General features: G+C 39.9%; 1 protein-coding gene across 4 annotated transcripts in view; it reads right to left on the bottom strand.

Annotated features, from left to right (window-relative positions):
- arid3a (AT-rich interactive domain 3A) overlaps window positions 1-22,043 on the bottom strand; it is a 71,331-nt gene that overhangs the window by 43,287 nt on the left and 6,001 nt on the right. For 2 of the 4 annotated variants that reach the window (XM_029695850.1, XM_029695849.1), the window contains one exon: window positions 5,973-6,178. The exons of the other annotated variants lie outside the window; for them this stretch is intronic. The gene's annotated coding sequence lies outside the window, so the exon portion shown is untranslated. The remainder of the gene's footprint in view (window positions 1-5,972; window positions 6,179-22,043) is intronic. 4 annotated transcript variants of the gene reach the window in all.

Raw genomic sequence — 22,043 nt, 5'->3', positions numbered from 1 at the left:
TGTTATGCTCAACACACTCAGTTTTCCCAACAAAACACCAGAAAATAGCCAAAAAGAGTAGAACCAGCAAACTGCTTTCACAATATGATTTGACAATTAGATGTTCAATTTGATTTAGATGTTCTGATTTAGATATATTTTTTAAGGAATAGTTTTACCATATTAAAATGTTACGGGGTTGACCTTAAACCTGAGGGACAAATGGGAATAAATCATTAAATCACATAAAAAAATATATACAAGTGCATTCAGACCCCTTACCTTTTAAAAAAAAATGTTTACTCAAATCTTATTTCCTGCAATTCTATACATTATGCCATTGAGCGAAGGGAAAATGTTGACGTTTTTAAGCTCATTTCCTGAATTCTACAAATTTTCCACGTCTTATGTTTGTCCAATACTGAATGTTTGCTGTTTTTGCTAAAAAAAATTTTGGGGGGGGGGGCTGTCTTGGCCCGGATCCAAATGAGTATGACTGAGTTAGAGCATAGATGTATTTGAACTATTTAACATAATTATTTTAACTAGGCAAGTGACTTAAGAACAAATTCTTATTTTCAATGACGGCCTAGGAACAGTGGGTTAACTGCCTTGATCAGGGGCAGAACTACAGATTTGTACGTTGTCAGCTCGGGGATTCGATCTTGCAACCTTTCGGTTATTAGTCCAACGCTCTAACCACTAGGCTACGCTGCCGCCTGTGTCTAACGAACGTAAAATGCACCGTATTCGTGGAACGACCCATAAGTCAGACATCTTTTTTTTCAGTCAGAAATGCAAATATAAGGGGCACTCATCACTGAACAGCCCTGGTTAACATGACTACTATGCAATTTGTAGAAAATGTTGCTCAGAGCATGTTCTAGGATGACCATGATCTTTTTGTACTATTCTCAAGTGACTCACACCAGAGCAATTCATAAGAAGGCATGTCAAACTTGGCATGAATGTAAGCTAGAAAGACCTAGTACATGCTATAAGGGGAAAGGTCTACAATTCGATTGAATAAGACCTGGGTCACATCTAGGTCAGAAAAAAGATAAGCTTAACACAGTGTTCTTGAATCGATAGCACACACTGACAGGGATATGAAGACACATTCTCCAAGCAGGTGTTGAACAGACTAGGTTGCCTCTGAAATGACACCCTAGCTAGCCTATAACTATAATGCACTACTTTTGACCCTAGGCCTATGACTCCAGCCATGATAGTGTTCATGACGCTTCTTTACTCACTGGCAAAAACGGCACTGGCAAAAGAAAAACGGCACTGGCAAAACGTGTCACTTCCATGGGCTTGTGTTTCAGAAGACGTGTAAGAAATAACCACAAGATGAGCAGTTTTATTAGTGGAGGTGAGTCATTCAATATCGACTCACTCAATATTATTTTCTGGCACAGAGAGCAACTATGTCACTCCAGTTGTTGGATCCAAAATAGTAGCAATATGACATCATATCATATTGTATCAGCTTTTACTGCACTATGGTAACAAGACTATTGTCTGTTCATTGCAACCATAAAACAAGACATTTACATGTTAGCATATTCTGGTCTGTAAGATTACAGGCTATGGACCAAAAATGCTATGTTGATATTACATTTAAAATAATATCAAGTTAAACAGACATGTTGAATCATCCAACAGTCGGATGCATTGCACCATAATTATTTATCTTATGCCAATTTGCTGCACCCAATGTTTCACAATAAAATTTCATAAGCCAGTGATTAAGCTTCACGACAGCTGTTTTCAACAATGGTGCACAAAATGTGCTTCCCTATATTTGGAAATATTCCATGACAGACAGACCATGGCAGAACAGCAAACTGCTTTCCTGTTCCTGAACAAAATACATTTAGTTGGGGGAGGTGTTTGTGGTTCCTCTGCTTCAAATGCCGTTTTTGGTGTCCAACACCTGTGATTTCCCACAGAAATGGCAAGATAGAGCGAGGAATGAGGACTATGTGTTTGGTCATCCATTCATCATTCTGAATGTTAATAGGGAACATTGAAGCGTTGCATCATATGAATCACCATTATATCAACAACTTTGGGACTATGTTGTTTATGTCTATGATTCATGTGATGGTATAATTGCTGATGATGTCGTGACTAACTCAGTTTCTAATGCCAAGACTAACGGGCTGAAAAATAGGTTTCTAGCCATGGACAGAAAAAACAAGCCTGATCACATAGGAATTATATTTTCTCTGTGTTATGCAATACTGATGTGTAGTGTGGTAAGCATTGTAGAGCAAACAAGCTACTTTGCATCACAGGTAGACACAACCCACTGGTGGTGAACGGCCAGGGAGAATTGAGTAACTTCACTACACTACACACAATGTGAACCACAACCTTAAGTCAACCACTTTATCATTGCAACCCGTTTACATTTCATATGACTTTCCTCTCAAATGTCTTTTGGCTTCAAACCAAAGCAATGGACACCCATAAGTGATCTGACCTTAGGGTTATTGGTGTAGGCTAGATGAAACTGGATGAAGGGGGAGCTGTCACGAAGCCAATCTAGTGGACAGACGGTTTAAATGAAGGATAAGGGACGAATGATGAGTTATTGGGTTAATCCTTTACTTACCGACTGGCACAGAGACTGAGGGAGGGGAAGATTGCGAGGTCTGAACAAACAGGACAAAGAGATAAGGAAAGCGCTAAGGGTCTAATTCCAAAGTGATAAAGGGTCTCTGCCACCTCACATAAGGGGTGCTCCAATATTCAACTGTAGTCTCCTAAAGAATAAACAAGACCAGTACAGAGCATTGAAATTGTGCATTGGTAACGTTTGAAATGTGCAATGTATATTTAACCGGCATGCCGGTAATGGACAGAAAAGAGCTAGTTGAGTTCGGAAGTGTGTAGGGATCTCTCCAACATATCTGAGACTATGGACCACTTCTTGACATCATTTCCATTTTTGCTCAGAATACAGTTGGACATTTGGGAGGCCTTTTTCAGACTGTACTGAACAAAAATATAAACGCAATATATAACAATTTCAAAGATTTTACTGAGTTACAGTTCATATAAGAAATCAGTCAATTAAAATAAATTCATTAGGCCCTAATCTATGGATTTCATATGACTGGGCAGGGGTGCAGCCATGGGTGGGGGAGCCACCCACTGGGGAGCCAGGCCCAGCCAATCAGAATGAGTTTTCCCCACAAAAGGGCTTTATTACAGATAGAAATACTCAGCACCACCCTGCAGGTGAAGAAGCCTGATGTGGAGATCCTGGGCTGGCGTGGTTACACGTGGTCTGCGGTTGTGAGGCCGGTTAGACATACTACCAAATTCTCTAAAACAACGTTTAAGGCAGCTTATGGTAGAGAAATTAACATAAAATTCTCAGGCAACAGGTCTGGTGGACATTCCTGCAGTCAGCATGCCAATTGCACGCTCCCTCAAAACTTGAGACATCTGTGGCAATGTGTTGTGTGACAAAACTGCATTTTTTAAAGTGGCCTTTTATTGTCCCCAGCACAAGGTGCACCTGCGTAATGATCATACTGTTTAATCAGCTTCTTGATATGCCACACCTTCCAGGTGAATGGATTAGCGTGGCAAATAAGAAATGCTCACTAACAAGGATGTAAACAAATTTGTGCACAAAATTTGAGAGAAAGAAGCTTTTTGTGCATATGGAACATTTCTGGGATTTTTTATTTCAGCTCATGAAACACGAGACCAACACTTTACATGTTGCGTTTATATTTTTGTTCAGTGTAGATAACCACCGTAATGGCCCTCTTATAGAAAGCTGGTCAATGGCGTTGGCCTTGACTATATGGTATTCTGTCACATTCCTCAACTTCTTACCTACATTTACATTTTAGTAATTTAGCAGATCAAATAAAATCACATTTATTTATATAGCCCTTCTTACAACAGCTGATATCACAAAGTGCTGTACAGAAACCCAGCCTAAAACCCCAAACAGCAAGCAATGCAGTGGCTAGGAAAAACTCCCTAGAAAGGCCAAAGCCTAGGAAGAAACCTAGAGAGGAACCAGGCTACGAGGGGTGGCCAGTCCTCTTCTGGCTGTGCCGGGTGGAGATTATAACAGAACGTGACCAAGATGTTCAAATGTTCATAAATGACCAGCATGGTCAAATAATAATAATCAGATGCTCTTATCCAGAGCAGATGCTCTTATCCAGGTTGACTTACAGGAGCAATTAGGGTTAAGTGCCTTGCTCAAGAGCACATCAACAGATTTTCACTTAGTCAGCTCAGGGATACGAAACAGCAACCTTTCGGTTACTGGCCCAACACTCTTAACCGCTAGACTAACTGTCGCCTTGGAGAGAATAACACTGCCTTTATTGAGCCCATTACACTAACAACAAAATCCTTCAGAAAGTGCCACACGTACTTTCCACCAACCTCAAATCTTAAATCTGATCTGCAAAGGCAGCCATAAATTATTTTGGTCAAAATTCAGAAAAATCGTAATCCAATGATCTCCTTACTATAAATTTAGAGGAATCTGGGGCGTTTTCCGCCCGGCCAAACTGAGCAATCGGGGGAGAAGGGCCTTGGTCAGGGAGGTGACAAAGAACCCGATGGTCACTCTGACAGAGCTCAAGAGTTCCTCTGTGGAGATGGGAGAACCTTCCAGAAGGACAACCATCTCTGCGGCACTCCACCAATCTGGCCTTTATGGTAGAGTGGCCAGACAGAAGCCACTCCTCAGTAAAAGGCACATGACAGCCCTCTTGGAGTTTGCCAAAATGCACCTAAAGACTCTCAGACCATGAGAAACCAGATTCTCTGATCTGCTGAAACCAAGATTGAACTCTTTGGCCTGAATGCCAAGCGTCACATCTGGAAGAAACCTGGCACCATCCCTACAGTGAAGCATGGTGGTGGCAGCATCATGCTGTGGGGATGTTTTTCAGCGGCAGGGACTGGGAGATTAGTCAAGATCGAGGGAAAGATGAACGGAGCAAAGTACAGAGAGATCCTTGATGAAAACCTGCTACAGAGCGCTCATGACCTCAGACGAAGGTTCACCTTCCAACAGGACAATGACCCTAAGCACACAGCCAAGACAACGCAGGGGTGGCTTGGGGACAAGTCTCTGAATGTCCTTGAGTGGCCCAGCCAGAGCCAGGACATGAATCCGATCGAACATCTCTGGAGAGACCTGAAAATAGCTGTACAGTGACGCTCCCCATCCAACCTGACAGAGCTTGAGAGGATCTGCAGAGAAGAATGAGAGAAACTCCCCAAATACAGGTGTGCCAAGCTTGTAGCGTCCTACCCAAGAAGACTCGAGGATGTAATCGCTGCCAAAGTTGCTTCAACAAAGTACTGAGTAAAGGGTCGGAATACTTATGTAAATGTGATATTTATTTATTTAATACATTTGCTAAAATTAAAAATATAAAAAAACATTTGCTTAGTCATTATGGGGTATTGTGTGTAGATTGAGGGGGGGGAAAACAATACATTTTAGAATAAGGCTGTAACGTAACAAAATGTTGAAAAAGTCAAGAGTCTGAATACTTTCCGAATGCACTGTATATTTACTATAATTTGTTCATGTGTTTCACCTAACCACATGACCAAAAACACACATTACTCAAAACGTCCTAACCCTCTGAAGTCTTCAGTGGTGTTATGTGGACTGTGTCAAGTGCATTCCATAGGAAGTGCACCCCTATTGATAAAACTAACACAAATGTATGGTTGTATTGGACATGTTTCCGTTTCACTCTCTGGATGATTCCGACTGTGTATCTCTCTTAGTTGGGCAGGATATCAACCCAGATAACATGGTCTTTAACACATTAGATATTAATGAAGCCAACAATAGATATAATGATTGATTCAAACTTCCTGAAATTGACCAGAAATAAGTCTATCACTTGTGATTAATATAATGTTAAGAAATTTAACAACCTTTATAGCAGTTTATCTGATTCCAAGAAATGCTTATTTCCTACCTTTCATGTGAACTTTCGCAGTCTTTCTAAAAATCTCCATTGTTGCCCTTTCAGAAACATGGTTGACTGAAGAGACAACCATGCTTTATGACATGTCTCCTTATAATGCTGTTCACCAGTGTAGAACATCAGGAGTGGGAGGATGAGTGTCCATTTTGTTCATAAATGTTTTCAATTCTTTGTAAGAGAGGACCTCACACTTACATCTGAAAACAAAGTATAAGAACAAATTTACTCACCTACTTTGGATATCCCCAAAAATATATTTGACTATCAAATTCCAAGAAACCTTAAATAATATAAAGTAGTTGGAAAATCCTTAATCAACAGTTGAATAAGACAAAAGGCACCTACTACTATCCCATCTCTATTTTTGGAAATAAGACCTATAGTGATCCTGATGTTATTTAATGTGAATTTAATAACTTTTTTGTGAATGTGAGTTCATCTCTGTCAAAGAAAATTAGCAAAACTGATGGAAATGGGGCCTCCCGAGTGGCGCAGTGGTCTAAGGCACTGCATTGCAATGCTAGCTGTGCCACTAGAGATTCTGGGTTAGAGTCCAGGCTCTGTCGCACAATTGGCACAGCGTTGTCCGGGTTAGGGGAGGGTTTGGCAGGTAGGGATGTCCTTGTCCCATCGCGCATTAGCGACTCCTGTTGCGGGCCGGGCGCAGTGCACACTGACACGGTCGCCAGGTGTACGGTGTTTCCTCCGACACATTGCTGCGGCTGGCTTCCGGGTTAAGTGGGCATTGTGTCAAGAAGCAGTGCAGCTTGGTTGGGTTGTGTTTCGGAGGACGCACAGCTCTTGACCTTCGTCACTCTCGAGTCAGTACGGGAGTTGCAGTGATGAGACAAGACTGTAACTACCAATTAGATACCACGCAAATTGGGGAGAAAAAAAATACAAAAATAAAAACAAAAATAAAATACTCATGGAAGTCCCTTGGATTATATTCAGTTTGACCCTCCTGATGTAATGGAGGTGATGGAGGTAATTGGTAACTTAAAGATATCAGCAGCAGGTCATGATGAGAGTGGTGCCTCTTTGGAGAAATCAATGTCTTCCTTGATTACTGAGCCTCTAATGTATATCTTCACCAAATCTATGGTATTGTTCCTAAAGATTTTAAAATTGCCAAAGTTATCCCCATCTATAAAACTGGGGATCCAAGATCTTTTACAAATTATCGGCCAATATCTGTACTCCCGTGTTTTTCTAAAATCCTAGAAAAATTGATGTATAAGAGAATGTTGAAACATTTAAATCAACACTGCATTCTATATGAGCACCAATATGGTTTTCGTAAAAACTACTCCACAGATATGGCTCTTTTGCAACTTCTGTATAAAATATTTACAGCCCTTAACAATGAATACGCTCTTGGCATCTTTTTACATGTATCCAAAGCGTTTGAAACGGTTGATCATGAAATATGACTTTCTAAATTGCATTATTACGCGTTTCATGATTATACATATAATTTATTATAGATAACCATTTGTTTATGCAAACGAGTGTGCATCTACCAGGGACAAGATATCCTGCGGCGTGCCACAGGGTTTGATAATTGGACTTTTGTTATTCCTAATCTATTTCAATGACCTTGCTGCTGTGTCTTCTACCATGCTTCCCATTCTCTTTGCTGAGGATACCAATTTGATTTTATCACACAAGAATTTTGATTCCCTAATTAATGAAGCCAACTCAGGCATGGCCACATTTTCTGAATGGTTCCAGATAAACAAATGATCTTTAAATGTAAAAAAAAATCTAACTTTACTGTATTCACTAGTAAGAAATATTGTAAATATATTGTGTTGTTTCCTCCAAATAGCTTAACTCGTACACACTCACATGCACACACACATTTAAACAAAATCGTGATTACTGATCAATACACTTATAATTAGTAGGTTTTATTATTTGTTTTAACAAACCTTTTGTATTTATGTATTGTATATTGGGCTTCCAACAACACTGTTTTTTAAAAAATGTATTTGTTTTTATCTGTATTGTTGTTTTCACTTGTTTTCTTTGGCAAATAAATTAAATTCTCCACATTTAATTTTCCCCATAGGGGATTTTAGAAACACTTAGGGGCGGCAGGTAGCCTAGTGGTTAGAGCATTGGGCCAGTAACCAGAAGGTTGCTAGATTGAGTCCCCGAGCTGACAAGGTAAAAATCTGTTCTGCCCTGAACCAAGGCAGTTAACCCACTCTTCCTAGGCCGTCATTGTAAAAAATTGGCCCAGCATCGTTTGGCCGGGGTAGGATGTCATTGCAAATAAGAATTTGTTCTTAACTGACTTGCCTACTTAAATTTAAAAAAATAAGGGCTTGTAATAAAGTCTGTGTGAGCTGGTGTGGAGGAGTCAGGTGCAGGAGAGCAGAAATGAGTAAAAAAATGTATTTACTCAAAATACAAACAAATACAACGCAAAAATGCAAGCCCACAATAACAGACTGTATTACATACAAACAATTACTCACAAACAAACATGGGGGAACAGAGGTTTAAATAATGAACAAGTAGTTGGGGAATTGAAACCAGGTGACGCCGAACGAACAAGGAGAGGGACCGACTTCGGCGAAAGTGATGACAGGGCTCTGTTTTGTGGAGGCTTACCCTGGTGTTAAGTTCTGATAACCATGTAAATCTTTCTAGGACAAGGTGATTATTATAAATATATTCACCCCCAAAAATGAAATGCAAATTAGGTGCTAATGTGGCTATCATAAAGAACTACAAATGACATGATGATCTGGACGAGACTGCCGAATTGAGGCAAAAGTAAGAATCTCTGGATTAACTATCTAATGTTAGATAAATGTAGTAATGAATAAATTTGCTACATTTGTTTAAATTGACAATTCTGTGAACTGTCTTGTGCAAGTTTAAATGTATGCAATACATGTTAGCAATGGTGGCAACTAGAGATATCTGGCACGGTTTTGAGTTTTGCATGATGTCTACATCAATTAGCATTGACCACTAAATTTTATGGGTATTATGACATCTCCACTGTGGGGCTCTATAACAAGCGCAAATAAACTCCTTGATGGACACCTACACATGTGAAGCTGTGTTGTTATCCAGGCAGAGACATGCAAGGATAGCCCTGGATGACTGGCACTCTGACTTGCAATTCAACTGAAATGGCAGTTGTCCACACAAAATACATGTCAATGTTCTCAAAATTTTTATAAAAAGCTGTTGCGCAGCAACTCACTGCCTTCCTGAAGACAAACAATGTATACGAAATGCTTCAGTCTGGTTTTAGGTCCCATCATAGCACTGAGACTGCACTTGTGAAGGTGGTAAATTACATTTTAATGGCGTCAGACAGAGTCTCTGCATCTGTCCTCGTGCTCCTAGACCTTAGTGCTGCTTTTGATACCATCGATCACCACATTCTTTTGGAGAGATTGGAAACCCAAATTGGTCTACACGGACAAGTTCTAGCCTGGTTTAGATCTTATCTGTCGGAAAGATATCAGTTTGTCTCTGTGGATGGTTTGTCCTCTGACAAATCAACTGTAAATTTCGGTGGACCTCAAAGTTCCATTTTAGGACCACTATTGTTTTCACTATATATTTTACCTCTTGGGGATGTCATTTGAAAACATAATGTTAACTTTCACTGCTATGCGGATGACACACAGCTGTACATTTCAATGAAACATGGTGAAGCCCCAAAATTGCCCTCGCTGTAAGCCTGTGTTACAGATATAAGGAAGTGGATGGCTGCAAACTTTCTACTTTTAAACTTGGACAAAACAGAGATGCTTGTTCTAGGTCCCAAGAAACAAAGAGATCTTCTGTTGAATCTGACAATTAATCTTGATGGTTGTATAGTCGTCTGAAATAAAACTCTGAAGGACCTCGGCGTTACTCTGGACCCTGATCTCTCTTTTGACAAACATATCAGGACTGTTTCAAGGACAGCTTTTTTCCATCTACGTAACATTGCAAAAATCTGAAATTTTCTGTCCAAAAAGTATGCAGAAATATTAATCCATGCTTTTGTTACTTCTAGGTTAGACTACTGCAATGCTCTACTTTCCGGATACCCGGATAAAGCACTAAATAAACTTCAGTTAGTGCTAAATACGGCTACTAGAATCCTGACTAGAATCCCAAATTTGTATCATATTACTCCAGTGCTAGCCTCCCTACACTGGCTTCCTGTTAAGGCAAGGGCTGATTTCAAGGTTTTACTACTAACCTACAAAGCATTACATGGGCTTGCTCCTACCCATCTTTCCGATTTGGTCTACACGTACGCTACGGTCACAAGACGCAGGCCTCCTAATTGTCCCTAGAATTTCTAAGCAAACAGCTGGAGGCAGGGCTTTCTCCTATAGAGCTCCATTTTTATGGAATGGTCTGAGTACCCATGTGAGAGACGCAGACTCTGTCTCAACCTTTAAGTCTTTATTGAAGACTCATCTCTTCAGTAGGTCCTATGATTGACTGTAGTCTGGCCCAGGAGTGTGAAGGTGAACGGAAAGGCACTGGAGCAACGAACCGCCCTTGCTGTCTCTGCCTGGCCGGTTCCCCTCTCTCCACTGGGATTCTCTGCCTCCGCCATGGCGGAGATCTTTGTGGGCTATACTCTGCCTTGTCTCAGGATGGTAAGTTGGTGGCTGAAGATATCCCTCTAGTGGTGTGGGGGCTGTGCTTTGGCAAAGTGGGTGGGGTTATATCCTGCCTGTTTGGCCCTGTCCGGGGCTATCATCAGATGGGGCCACAGTGTCTCCTGACCCCTCCTGTCTCAGCCTCCAGTATTTATGCTGAAAGTAGTTTATGTGTCGAGGGGCTAGGGTCAGTCTGTTACATCTGGAGTATTTCTCCTGTCTTATCCGGTGTCCTGTGTGAATTTAAGTATGCTCTCTAATTCTCTCTTTCTTTCGGAGGACCTGAGCCCTAGGACCATGCCTCAGGACTACCTGGCATGATGACTCCTTGCGGTCCCCAGTCCACCTGGCCGTGCTGGTGCTCCAGTTTCAACTGTTCTGCCTGCGGCTATGGAACCCTGATCTGTTCACCGGACGTGCTACCTGTCCCAGACCTGCTGTTTTCAACTCTCTAGAGACAGCAGGAGCGGTAGAGATACTCTCAATGATCGGCTATGAATAGCCAACTGACATTTACTCCTGAGGTGCTGACCTGTTGCACCCTCGACAACTACTGTGATTATTATTATTTGACCATGCTGGTCATTTATGAACATTTTGGCCATGTTCTGTTATAATCTCCACCCAGCACAGCCAGAAGAGGACTGGCCACCCCTCATAGCCTGGTTCCTCTCTAGGTTTCTTCCTAGGTTTTGGCCTTTCTAGGGAGTTTTTCCTAGCCACCGTGCTTCTACACCTGCATTGCTTGCTGTTTGGGGTTTTAGGCTGGGTTTCTGTACAGCACTTTGAGATATCAGCTGATCTAAGAAAGGCTATATAAATAAACTTGATTTGATGTCATTGGTGGACAAATGACATGGCTCTTCCTACAGCAAGGGTTTCCACTAGTTACCACAGCCACAGTTAAAATTGGCTATATTGTACTAACTCATAAAAACAAAAATGAGCTTTAAGGTTAGCAGTGTGGTTAAGGTTAGGTTTAAAATCAGATTAAGAAGATGAATTGTAATAATAGGCGGGGTTTCTTACTTTGTGGCTGTGGTAACTAGTGACAACTCACAGTAAGATCCTGACCAAGGCTCCATTCCACCTACAGTATGTCACTATCAGCCGGCCAGGATTCCCCCATGTCTCAGACTAAAAGAGTGATGTAGTGATTTTCTTATTTTTTGGGCAGGAGAAAAAGAAAATGCTTCCATGCCAGGAAGACACTTAGGAATGTGGGTTTTGGCAAAGTAACAGCTGAAAACAAGGAAACTCACAACACTTCCCCATTAAAATGTCTAAGGAAACTACAGGAGTGAAGTTTAGAGGCAGGCAGGTGGGAACCAGACACACACAATAGTAATAGAAGATGACATACGATATTAAACGTATAGAAGACAACAGGAGCCCGCATGTCCATTTAAAAGTTTATAGTAGCAAATCTGAGCAACAAGATTATGACAGTATGATCACTACAAATAACGCTCTCAGTTCAAGCCTAGAGTATTTGACAGAATCTTCTTTTAAAACAAATACTTATTTCATTGGCCTTGTGGTTAACGTTACCTCTTGACATAACTCTGAGCAGGCGTATTCAAATTGGTTACTTCGGGGTGGTTAGAGCATTAGGCCAGTAACCGAAAGGTTGTTGGATCGAATCCCCCGAGCTGTTGTTCTGCCCGTGAACAAGGCAGTTAACCCACTGTTCCCTGGTAGGCCGCCATTGTAAATAAGAATTTGTTCTTAACTGACTTGCCTAGTTAAATTAAAAAAATACTTGTCTGCTATGAATGTTTTGCAAATATCATGGGATGTAATTCAGCAAAGTTAAGTGGATTTAGATAGGACTGTCAACCTTTGTGATATGAGAAACCAATTACACTTTTGCACAGGAAAAGCCCCAGCTTCAATCTTCGACATACGGTACTTCTTCTTCTTCTTCTTTAGCACGCTACTCGGCCTACACCGTTTAAGCTAGAAACGCCGTTCAAACATTATAATGTGCGGAATGGTCTCACTCGAGTTGCTTATAAACAACCTTTGATATCTTTTATACTTTTTACGTTATTCGTTTTTTTTTGTCCTCCATCCGCTTGTTATGGCATTTCCTCAAAATTCTAAAGCTCCCTACTGTGACATCATCACTTCCAACTGATATTCTCTGTAAATGCAATAATACAACTTTTGACACAAATCAGCTACTTTGACCACTTTGCAACAACTTAGAAAAAAGTTTGAGCGTTTACATTATCGTCTACTTCTCAAATCTGCCGTTTGAACCAAAAAATATTTATATATTTGTTTTCATAAATGTTTATTCATGAGCACATAATGAACATGTACCATAAATACACAACATATCTTGCTGTTTTTTACAAAAAATATTTCAAGAGTCTAAATAAGAATACAATTTGGATAAAGCCACAGAAAAATAACAGAAATAAATGACAGAATAAGACCCGTACGATATGTCAGGAAGTCTGACCAGACACCTTCATACCTCTGCTGTCTATGTTGCAAGATTGATGTAATTCTCTCCACATCAGCAAGTTCCCCACATAGACCTAACCACATATCTTTTGAGGGTGCATGTTTATTTTTCCAGCATTTTGTTACACATTTATTTCCTTTCTGCTACTGAAAGATAATCTATCATTTTAAATGGAGATGATTGGAGAATATCCACAGGAACAATACCATGAAGGAGATGACATCGGTCTTGTTGAATAATAATACCTGTGATGTCCTGAATAACATGGAGAATTTCAGACCAAAAATACTTGAACCAAAAATAATATTCTGATAAAAGTTACAGCTGTTTTAGTAACCGCATCAACATTTTCTTTTTTGCAAACAACTGCCGTTTTGACCACTACCCCTACAACTTAGACAAAAAGTTAGAGGGTATGAAATCTTCCTCTACTTCTCTGCTATTCATATCTGTTTGCTGAACCAAAACATTCACTACAGATCTTACGGTACAGCTGTTTAAGTAACTGCATTACCACATTTTCTCCCAACTTTTTTCAAACACCCACCATTTTGACGACTAACCTAACAAGTCAGATATAAACATTCTGAGGTATGAAATCTTCCCCTACTTCTCTGCTTGTCAATCTGAAAAAACAGATTAGGAGTAGTGTCTACCAATCTGTAGATAGAGCTGTTTTAGTAACCCATCAACTACTCTCTTTCTAGCTGCAGTAAATCATGTCAGAAGCTAGCAAATTAATTATTTACCAACAACAGCTGCAAATTCCAATAAAACTACACTACCGTTCAAAAGTTTGGGGTCACTTACAAATTTCCTTGTTTTTGAAAGAAAAACACATTTTTTGTCCATTAAAATAACATCAAAATGATCAGAAATACAGTGTAGTGTAGACATTGTTAATGTTGTAAATGACTATTGTAGCTTGAAACGGCAGATTTTTTATGGAATATCTACATAGGCGTACAGAGGTCCATTATCAGCAACCATCACTTCTGTGTTTCAATGGCACGTTGTGTTAGCTAATCCAAGTTTATCATTTTAAAAGGCTAATTGATCATTAGAAAACCCTTTTGCAATTATGTTAGCACAGCTGAAAACTGTTTTCATGATTAAAGAAGCAATAAAACTGTCCGCCTTTAGACTAGTTGAGTATCTGGAGCATGAGCATTTGTGGGTTCGATTACAGGCTCAAAATGGCCAGAAATCAATCAAGCAATCAAATGTATTTATAAAGCCCTTTTTACATCAGCCGATGTCACAAAGTGCTAAACAGAAACCCAGCCTAAAACCCCAAACAGCAAGCAATGCAGAAGCACGGACACCAGTCTCAACATCAACAATGAAGAGGCAACTCTGGGATGCTGGCCTTCTAGGCAGAGTTCCTCTGTCCAGTGTCTGTGTTCTTTTGCCCATCTTAATCTTTTATTTTTATTGGCGAGTCTGAGATATGGCTTTTTCTTTGCAACTCTGCCTAAAAAGCCAGCAACCCCGGAGTAGCCTCGTCACTGTTGACGTTTGTGGGTATTATTTAATGAAGCTGCCAGTTGAGGACTTGTGAGGCATCTGTTTCTCACACTAGACACTCTAATGTACTTGTCCTCTTGCTCAGTTGTGCACCGGGCCCTCCCACTCTTTCTATTCTGGTTAGAGCCAGTTTGCGCTGTTCTGTGAAGGGAGTAGTACACAGAGTTGTATGAGATCTTCAGTTTCTTGGCAATTTCTCACATGGAATAGCCTTAATTTCTCAGAACATGAATAGACTGACGAGTTTCAGAAGAAAGTTCTTTGTTTCTGGCCATTATGAGCCTGTAATCGAACCCACAAATGCTGATGCGCCAGATACACAACTAGTCTAAAGAAGGCCGATTTTATTGCTTCTTAAATCAGGACAACAGTTTTCAGCTGTGCTAACATACCTGAAAAAGGGTTTTCTAATGATCAATTAGCCTTTTAAAATTATAAACTTGGATTAGCTAACACAACGCGGCACAGGAGTGATGGTTGCTGACAATGGGCCTCTGTACGCCTATGTAGATATTCCATAGAAAATCTGCAGTTTCCAGCTACAATCGTCATTTACAACATTAACAATGTCTACACTGTATTTCTGATCAATTTGATGTTATTTTAATGGACAAAAAAAATAAAATCTTTCAAAAACAAGGAAATGTGTAAGTGACCCCAAACTTTTGAACAGTAGTGTACATCACATTTTGAAGTTCACTATCCTTGCTTTGTCTAACAACACTATCATGAATCTAGCAAGTTAGTTTTGTGGGTCAGAGTGCAGTATTGAGTTCATATTAAAGCACAAATTTACTGTATGTTAGCATGTTTCCTCACACTTGCTTGAGCCAAAAGAGAGCAGTGTTGTCAAGGCTACTGTTGCCTAGCAATGCTTGAGTGCTGGAATGAATGTCTTTCATAGCTCTTCAAATTCCCATGATTTGTCAATCTGTTTCAGACCAAACAAGCTAGCGTTAAGATTAAGAATACTTTCCCGGTCTGGACGACCTGGAACGATAAAGAGAACATTTCTAATGCTTACTAGCTTCGTCCTCCTTTTCCAGGATCATGCTCCGTGCTCTAAATAACTAAACTGGCTAGTTCAAGTTATCTTTACTGTTCCAATTGGGAAATTTGTTCTGCAGTCAGGGTTAAAAAAAAACAAAAAAACATTAAAAACAGTGACCACCATACAACTGATATACACATAACATGAAACAAAGAGATGGATAAAAAGGAGCAATCATTGTGCAAAAGTGCAGCAATAAATAGACATTTCATTTCGTGTGCAGATTTAGAAAGTTTATGGTCTGTGGGATATAAGAGTTATTGTATCTGTTGCTATTGAGTTTGGGAAGTCTAAAACGATGACCTCAGGGGAGAAGCTCAAAATGGTCAAGGAGGGGGTGATCAGGACAGTCTAGGATACTGTTAGCTCTCCTCACCACCTGCGTTCTGAATGTCACTGAGTGCTGTGCCTGTTGCACACCAATGATCTTGCTGGCCACCTTAACCACCTTGTCCAAACTATTTTGTTGCAAACATTAAGATTGCCAAACCACGCCACCATCGAGAACATCAATACGGATTCAATAAAACGCCTGTAAAACAGTTTGCTTGTCTGTAAAGAGAAGAATGGGCTGTACCCCTCCGATTGGATAAAGCGGATTAGGAATAGCTTCAACCAATAAAAAGTTACAGCTGTTTGAGTTTAGAGTGACAAAAAGTTGCTAGCTGACGTCTACTAACTGGTCTCTGTATCATCACTGGGTAGCCTAAATGGAGCCGTTGCTATGGATACTCAGACACAGAGGGCAAAAATGATTCCTTCCAGTTCTCTGCTGCCAATGACTGGAACGAATTGTAAAAAATCACTGAAGCTGGATACCCATATCTCCTTCACTAACTTTAAGCTCCAGCTGTCAGAGCAGCTCACAGAGATCACACATGTACTTAGCCCATCTGTAAATAGCCCATCCAACTACCTCATCCCCATAATGTTATTTATTTTTTTGCTCCTTTGCACCCCAGTATCTCTACCTGCACATTCATCTTCTGCACATCTATCACTCCAGTGTTTAATTGTAATTATTTAGCCACTATGGCCTATTTATTGACTTACCTCCCTTATCTTACCTCATTTGCACACACTGTATATATACTTTTTTTCTCTATTGTGTTACTGACTGTATGTTTGTTTATTCCATGTCTAACTCTGTGTTGTGTGGCACTGCTTTGCTTTATCTTGGCCAGGTTGCAGTTGTAAATGAGAACTTGTTCTCAACTGGCCTACCTGGTTAAATAAAGGTGAAATAAATCAAATAAATAACAATGACGAAGGTGAAGAGAGTGACCACAGTTACTGACCACAACCACACAACAACTAAATCACACAACTACAGACCACAATCACACAACTTCTGACTAGGTCTGTTACGGTGACCGTATTACAGCCACACCGGCGGTCACGAGTCATGAAGGCAGTAAAATTCCACATGACCGTTTAGTCACGCTAATTAGGCTTCTCCAAGCTCTGATGCTGCTGCTGGTGATTAGTAGCCTACCAAACTTGCTAAGTGCTTGGTACTCAGCACTATATTCTCCGTCTAACCACTCTGACATCAATGCAAATGTATTTGAAAATCTAATCAAACACTTCATGAGGGCCCATGAGCTCATGTTGAGCAACATTTCTATAGGCTATGCAACTGCTGGAGAAAACAGAGTGATGGCCGCGGACAAAAAGACGAGGATCCCATCAGCCTTCTATAGGCTAGGCCTACTATATTTATTTCTCAACTTTCCTAATATTAAGCACATTGCTTATATTTACAACTGGAGTATAGCCTACCTGGCTGGTATGAAAATGAACCACAGTGAAAAGCGTCTTCCATTCACTATTTAAGTGCTTGTGAATTATATATTATCACTTGTGAATTATGTCCAGTGTAAGAAACAATGCCTTTTTTTGCGACTTTTTCTAATCATAATCGCACACCTCATGTAGCCTTGCCCATATGCCTATATGTTTTAATAAGGTTTGTATCACAACTAAAGTGGCCAAATAACTTGTTAAAATTAAGCACATTAATCCGCTTTACAAGGGGTGTAGAGCCTAACTGGCATACATAAGCAGCGTGTGATTTTCAAGTTTGGGGAAGATAATTTTCACCATAAAAATGCACCTTTATAATAAAAGCATTACATGCATAATTGCATGGAACATTTGCACTTATAGCCTACTACCATGTGCGCATTGCTGCACTTATAATGTGAAGAAATAGCCTAATAGTTTATCAACATTTTAAGCTAAACGTTCTGATTTGTTGCGTCAGCCACATTTGATGCTAGTGGTTGTATTCACTTAGGATCTATCGCATCCCACAACTGTCACAGACTATGTTTGGAATATTTATTTCTAGCACAGAATAGGTCGACTTTTGTACTATGGGGGATGGTAGATTGACATAGGCTAGTGGTTTTGCTGTTCGTTAGGCCTACTCATCTTGTTGGCTGACGAAAAGTAAATGTGGACAGTTCTTCCAATATCTTCAATATGCACCTCGAAATTGGATAAGGACACGTGTAGTTGCATCCCCGATGTGTCTGTCTTCACTTGTAGCCTGCGAGAAAGACCCGATCACGTGACAGAGAGCCATGTGGGTGAGAGTCGCTTCGGAATGCGCAGCACTCAGGGCCGCAAAAGGCCTAGATTTTTTTAGGGTGCATTACAGCCACAAAGGGGATGCCGCCGTGAAATTCAAGGCATATTAAGTGCTTGTCAAAATATGAATGAGAGACTATTGAAGTGTGTACAGCCTATGCAAAAAAACAAAGCAGAGCTCATGCCTTTCAAGCGACTTTTTTCAAATCATCATTAGAGTCTCATCATTCAGCCTTACAATGTATTAAAAATCGAAACATATAGCCCAACGTTTGTAGAACAGCTAAAGTTACATGCCGACTAAACCGGACACACGCGTGCGCCTGCGTGCGCCATCGTGCACATGTTGATTTCGTACCCCACAACCAGACACGATTAGGACACGCAGGTTGAAATATAAAAAAAACTCTGAACCAATTATATTAATTTGGAGACAGGTCGAAAAGCATTAAACAATTATGGCAATTTAGCTAGCTAGCTTGCTGTTGCTAGCTAATTTGTGCTGGGATATAGACATTGAGTTGTTATTTTACTTGAAATGCACAAGGTCCTCTTCTCCGAGAATTAATCCACAGATGAGAAAGGAATTCGGTTTACCATTTTGTCATCTCTCCTCCTTCCTCAGGCTTCTTTTTTACTTCTTTGGACTTTATGTGGCTGTTGGCAACCAACTTTACAGTGCATTACTACAAAGGACTGGAGTGTGGATGTCAGTTCACCTTTCAATCACCCATGTGGGTATATGCTCCTAAAGACCAACGAGGAGATGGGAGAGGCCGGACTTGCAGAGTGTTGAGCGTCACAAATAGAACATATTTCTATTTTAGCGCCTGGCCACGCAGACGCTCGCTGAGGCGCCCATTGTGGTCAGCATTTTACATTAGGAACTCGAAATTAAGCATATACGAGTACCTATTTCTTTGTTAATCGCTCAACACAAAATAGCTTTGTTTAATTGTATTCTTTATACTATAAAATAATATAAAATAATGCCACTGAATTATAAGCAAATCTTGTTTGCTTAATGAACTAGTGTATCCCACAGCCATTTGGCATAGCCACATCAGGACAACTCAGAGTATGCTATTCTGTTCTTCTGAAATAGACTACATTTTCTTCATATCATGCTTCTTTAGACCAGTCTAAAATAAATAATGGATTTATTGTCAAGGTGTAGGCTATATTACATGGATTTATTAGACATGGATTTATGTGTGGAAGCCAGGAGATGCTTAATTAACGGTCAATTACCGTGAGTCCGACAGTTATTTGCTTGACAATCACCGGCTGACGAAATTTCGTGACCACCACAGCCCTACTTCTGACCACAACCACACAACTGCTGACCACAACCACACAACTTCTGAACACAACCACACAGCTGCTTACCACATCTAGTGACCACAACCACACAACTTCTGAACACAACCACATCTAGTGACCACAACCACACAACTTCTGACCACAACCAAAAAGCTTCTGTACACAACCACACAGCTGTTTACCACATCTAGTAACCACAACCACATAACTTTCGACCACACGACTACTGACCAACTCAACTGCTGACCACAACCACACAACCTCTGACCAGATAGTGACCACAACAACACAACTACTGACAACACAACATCTGACAACAACCAAACAACTGCTTACCACATCTAGTGACCACAACCACACAACAACTGACCACAACACAACTACTGACCACAACATCTGACCACAACCACAGAACTTCTGACCACATTGAGTGAACACAACCACACAACTTCTGACCACACAACTTCTGACCACATCGAGTGGCCACAACAACAACTTATGACCAAAACCACACAACTTCTGACCACAACCACACAACTTCTGACCACATCGAGTGGCCACAACAACAACTTATGACCAAAACCACACAACTTCTGACCACAACCACACAACTTCTGACTACATCGAGTGACCACAACAACTTATGACCATAACCACACAACTACTGACCACAACTATTGATCACTAAATACCACAACTACTGACCAAGCTACAGACACCAAACCAACTTTCACATGTTCAGGCTATCCTAACTTGAAATTCTTATTTTTTTTAAATCAACTATAACTATGTTATTTTGCATACATTTCAAAAAAATAACCCCCCAACAGTAACTCTTGAACCGTTCAAGCTAGATACAGCAAACCAACTTTATGTTCAGGCGATCCTAACTTTTGATCGACCTTCTTTTTCAACTATAACCAGTCACCAGAAATACTACTGCAGACATTACCACTACTATAACGTTTTACTTAGATACTTCAATATTTAAAGCAAAAAAGTTTCAAAGTTAAATATTTTAAACTTCTACCACTACAACAAAAATACTTTTAAAGAGCTCTAGCAAGCCCCACAGCTTCACTTGTAAAGTTAATCTAGTTATTATTATAATTTTTGGTTGGGTGTTTATAATTTGTCCTATTTCACACAAGTAGAATGGTAATTTCACTGTAGAGATATAGGTAGATAGCCTAGCATTTAAGAGCAGTGGGCCAGTAACCGAAAGGTCGCGGATTCAAATCCCCAAGCCGACTTGGTAAAAGAAAATCTGTCCATGTGCCCTTGAGCAAGGTACTTAACCCTAATTCCTGTAAATTGCCCTGGATAAGAGTGTCTGCTAAATGACTAAAATGTAAATGTGAGATTGGACAGTATCAATATTTTTACGCATGTCATTTCTAGAGTTGTCACAATAGCTACAACTGATATAAACTCAACCACATTGAGATATTTACGTGTCTATAAAAACACAACATTTCGACAGCAAACATAAGACCCTGGTTTTTCACATATCTTGCCTGTGTTTTCATAAACAAGTAAGCTGTTAGCTGAGTGTACTTTCACTGTGCCTGGAAAGAGACAGTCGAAGAGAACTATTGGATGAACCATAGATTAGTTGCCAGTTTAAACTGGTTTAAGATACTGTAATGTAATGACAAGGATGAAGACGTTCTCGCTGTTCTACAAATTGCCCTTGTTTTAATACTTTTTCATAAAATGTCTGCAGATTGATGCTGGGAATGTTGTCAGCAAAAATATATAATATATATAATTCCAGAATTTGTGTCATGTGTTAAGTGGAAATACTGAATAATTCTGTTATAACACCAAATTTACAGTTGAAGTCGGAAGATTACATACACTTTGGTTGGAGTCATTAAAACTAGTTTTTCAACCACTCCACAAATTTCTTGTTAATAACAAACTATAGTTTTGGCAAGTCGGTTAGGACATCTACTTTGTGCATGACACAAGTCATTTTTCCAACAATTGTTTACAGACAGATTATTTCAGTTATAATTCACTGTATCACAATTCCAGTGGGTCAGAAGTTTACATACACTAAGTTGACTGGGCCTTTAAACAGCTTGGAAAATTCCAGAAAATTATGTCATGGCTTTAGAAGCTTCTAATAGGCTAATTGACATCATTTGAGTCAATTGGAGGTGTACCTGTGGATGTATTTCAAGGCTTACCTTCAAACTCAGTGCCTCTTTGCTTCACCCAACTTATTGTGGGAAGCTTGTGGAAGGCTACCCAAAATGTTTGACCCAAGCTAAACAATTTAAAGGCAATGCTACCAAATACTAATTGAGTGTATGTAAACTTCTGACCCACTGGGAATGTGAAATACAAGCTGAAATAAATACATTTTCTCTACTATTATTCTGACATTTCACATTCTTAAAATAAAGTGGTGATCCTAACTGACCTAAGACAGGGAATTTTTACTAGGA

This window comes from Salmo trutta, chromosome 17 (genome assembly GCF_901001165.1).
Source record: "Salmo trutta chromosome 17, fSalTru1.1, whole genome shotgun sequence".
Lineage (NCBI taxonomy): Eukaryota > Metazoa > Chordata > Actinopteri > Salmoniformes > Salmonidae > Salmo > Salmo trutta.
This window is presented reverse-complemented; position numbering and strand designations above follow the sequence as displayed.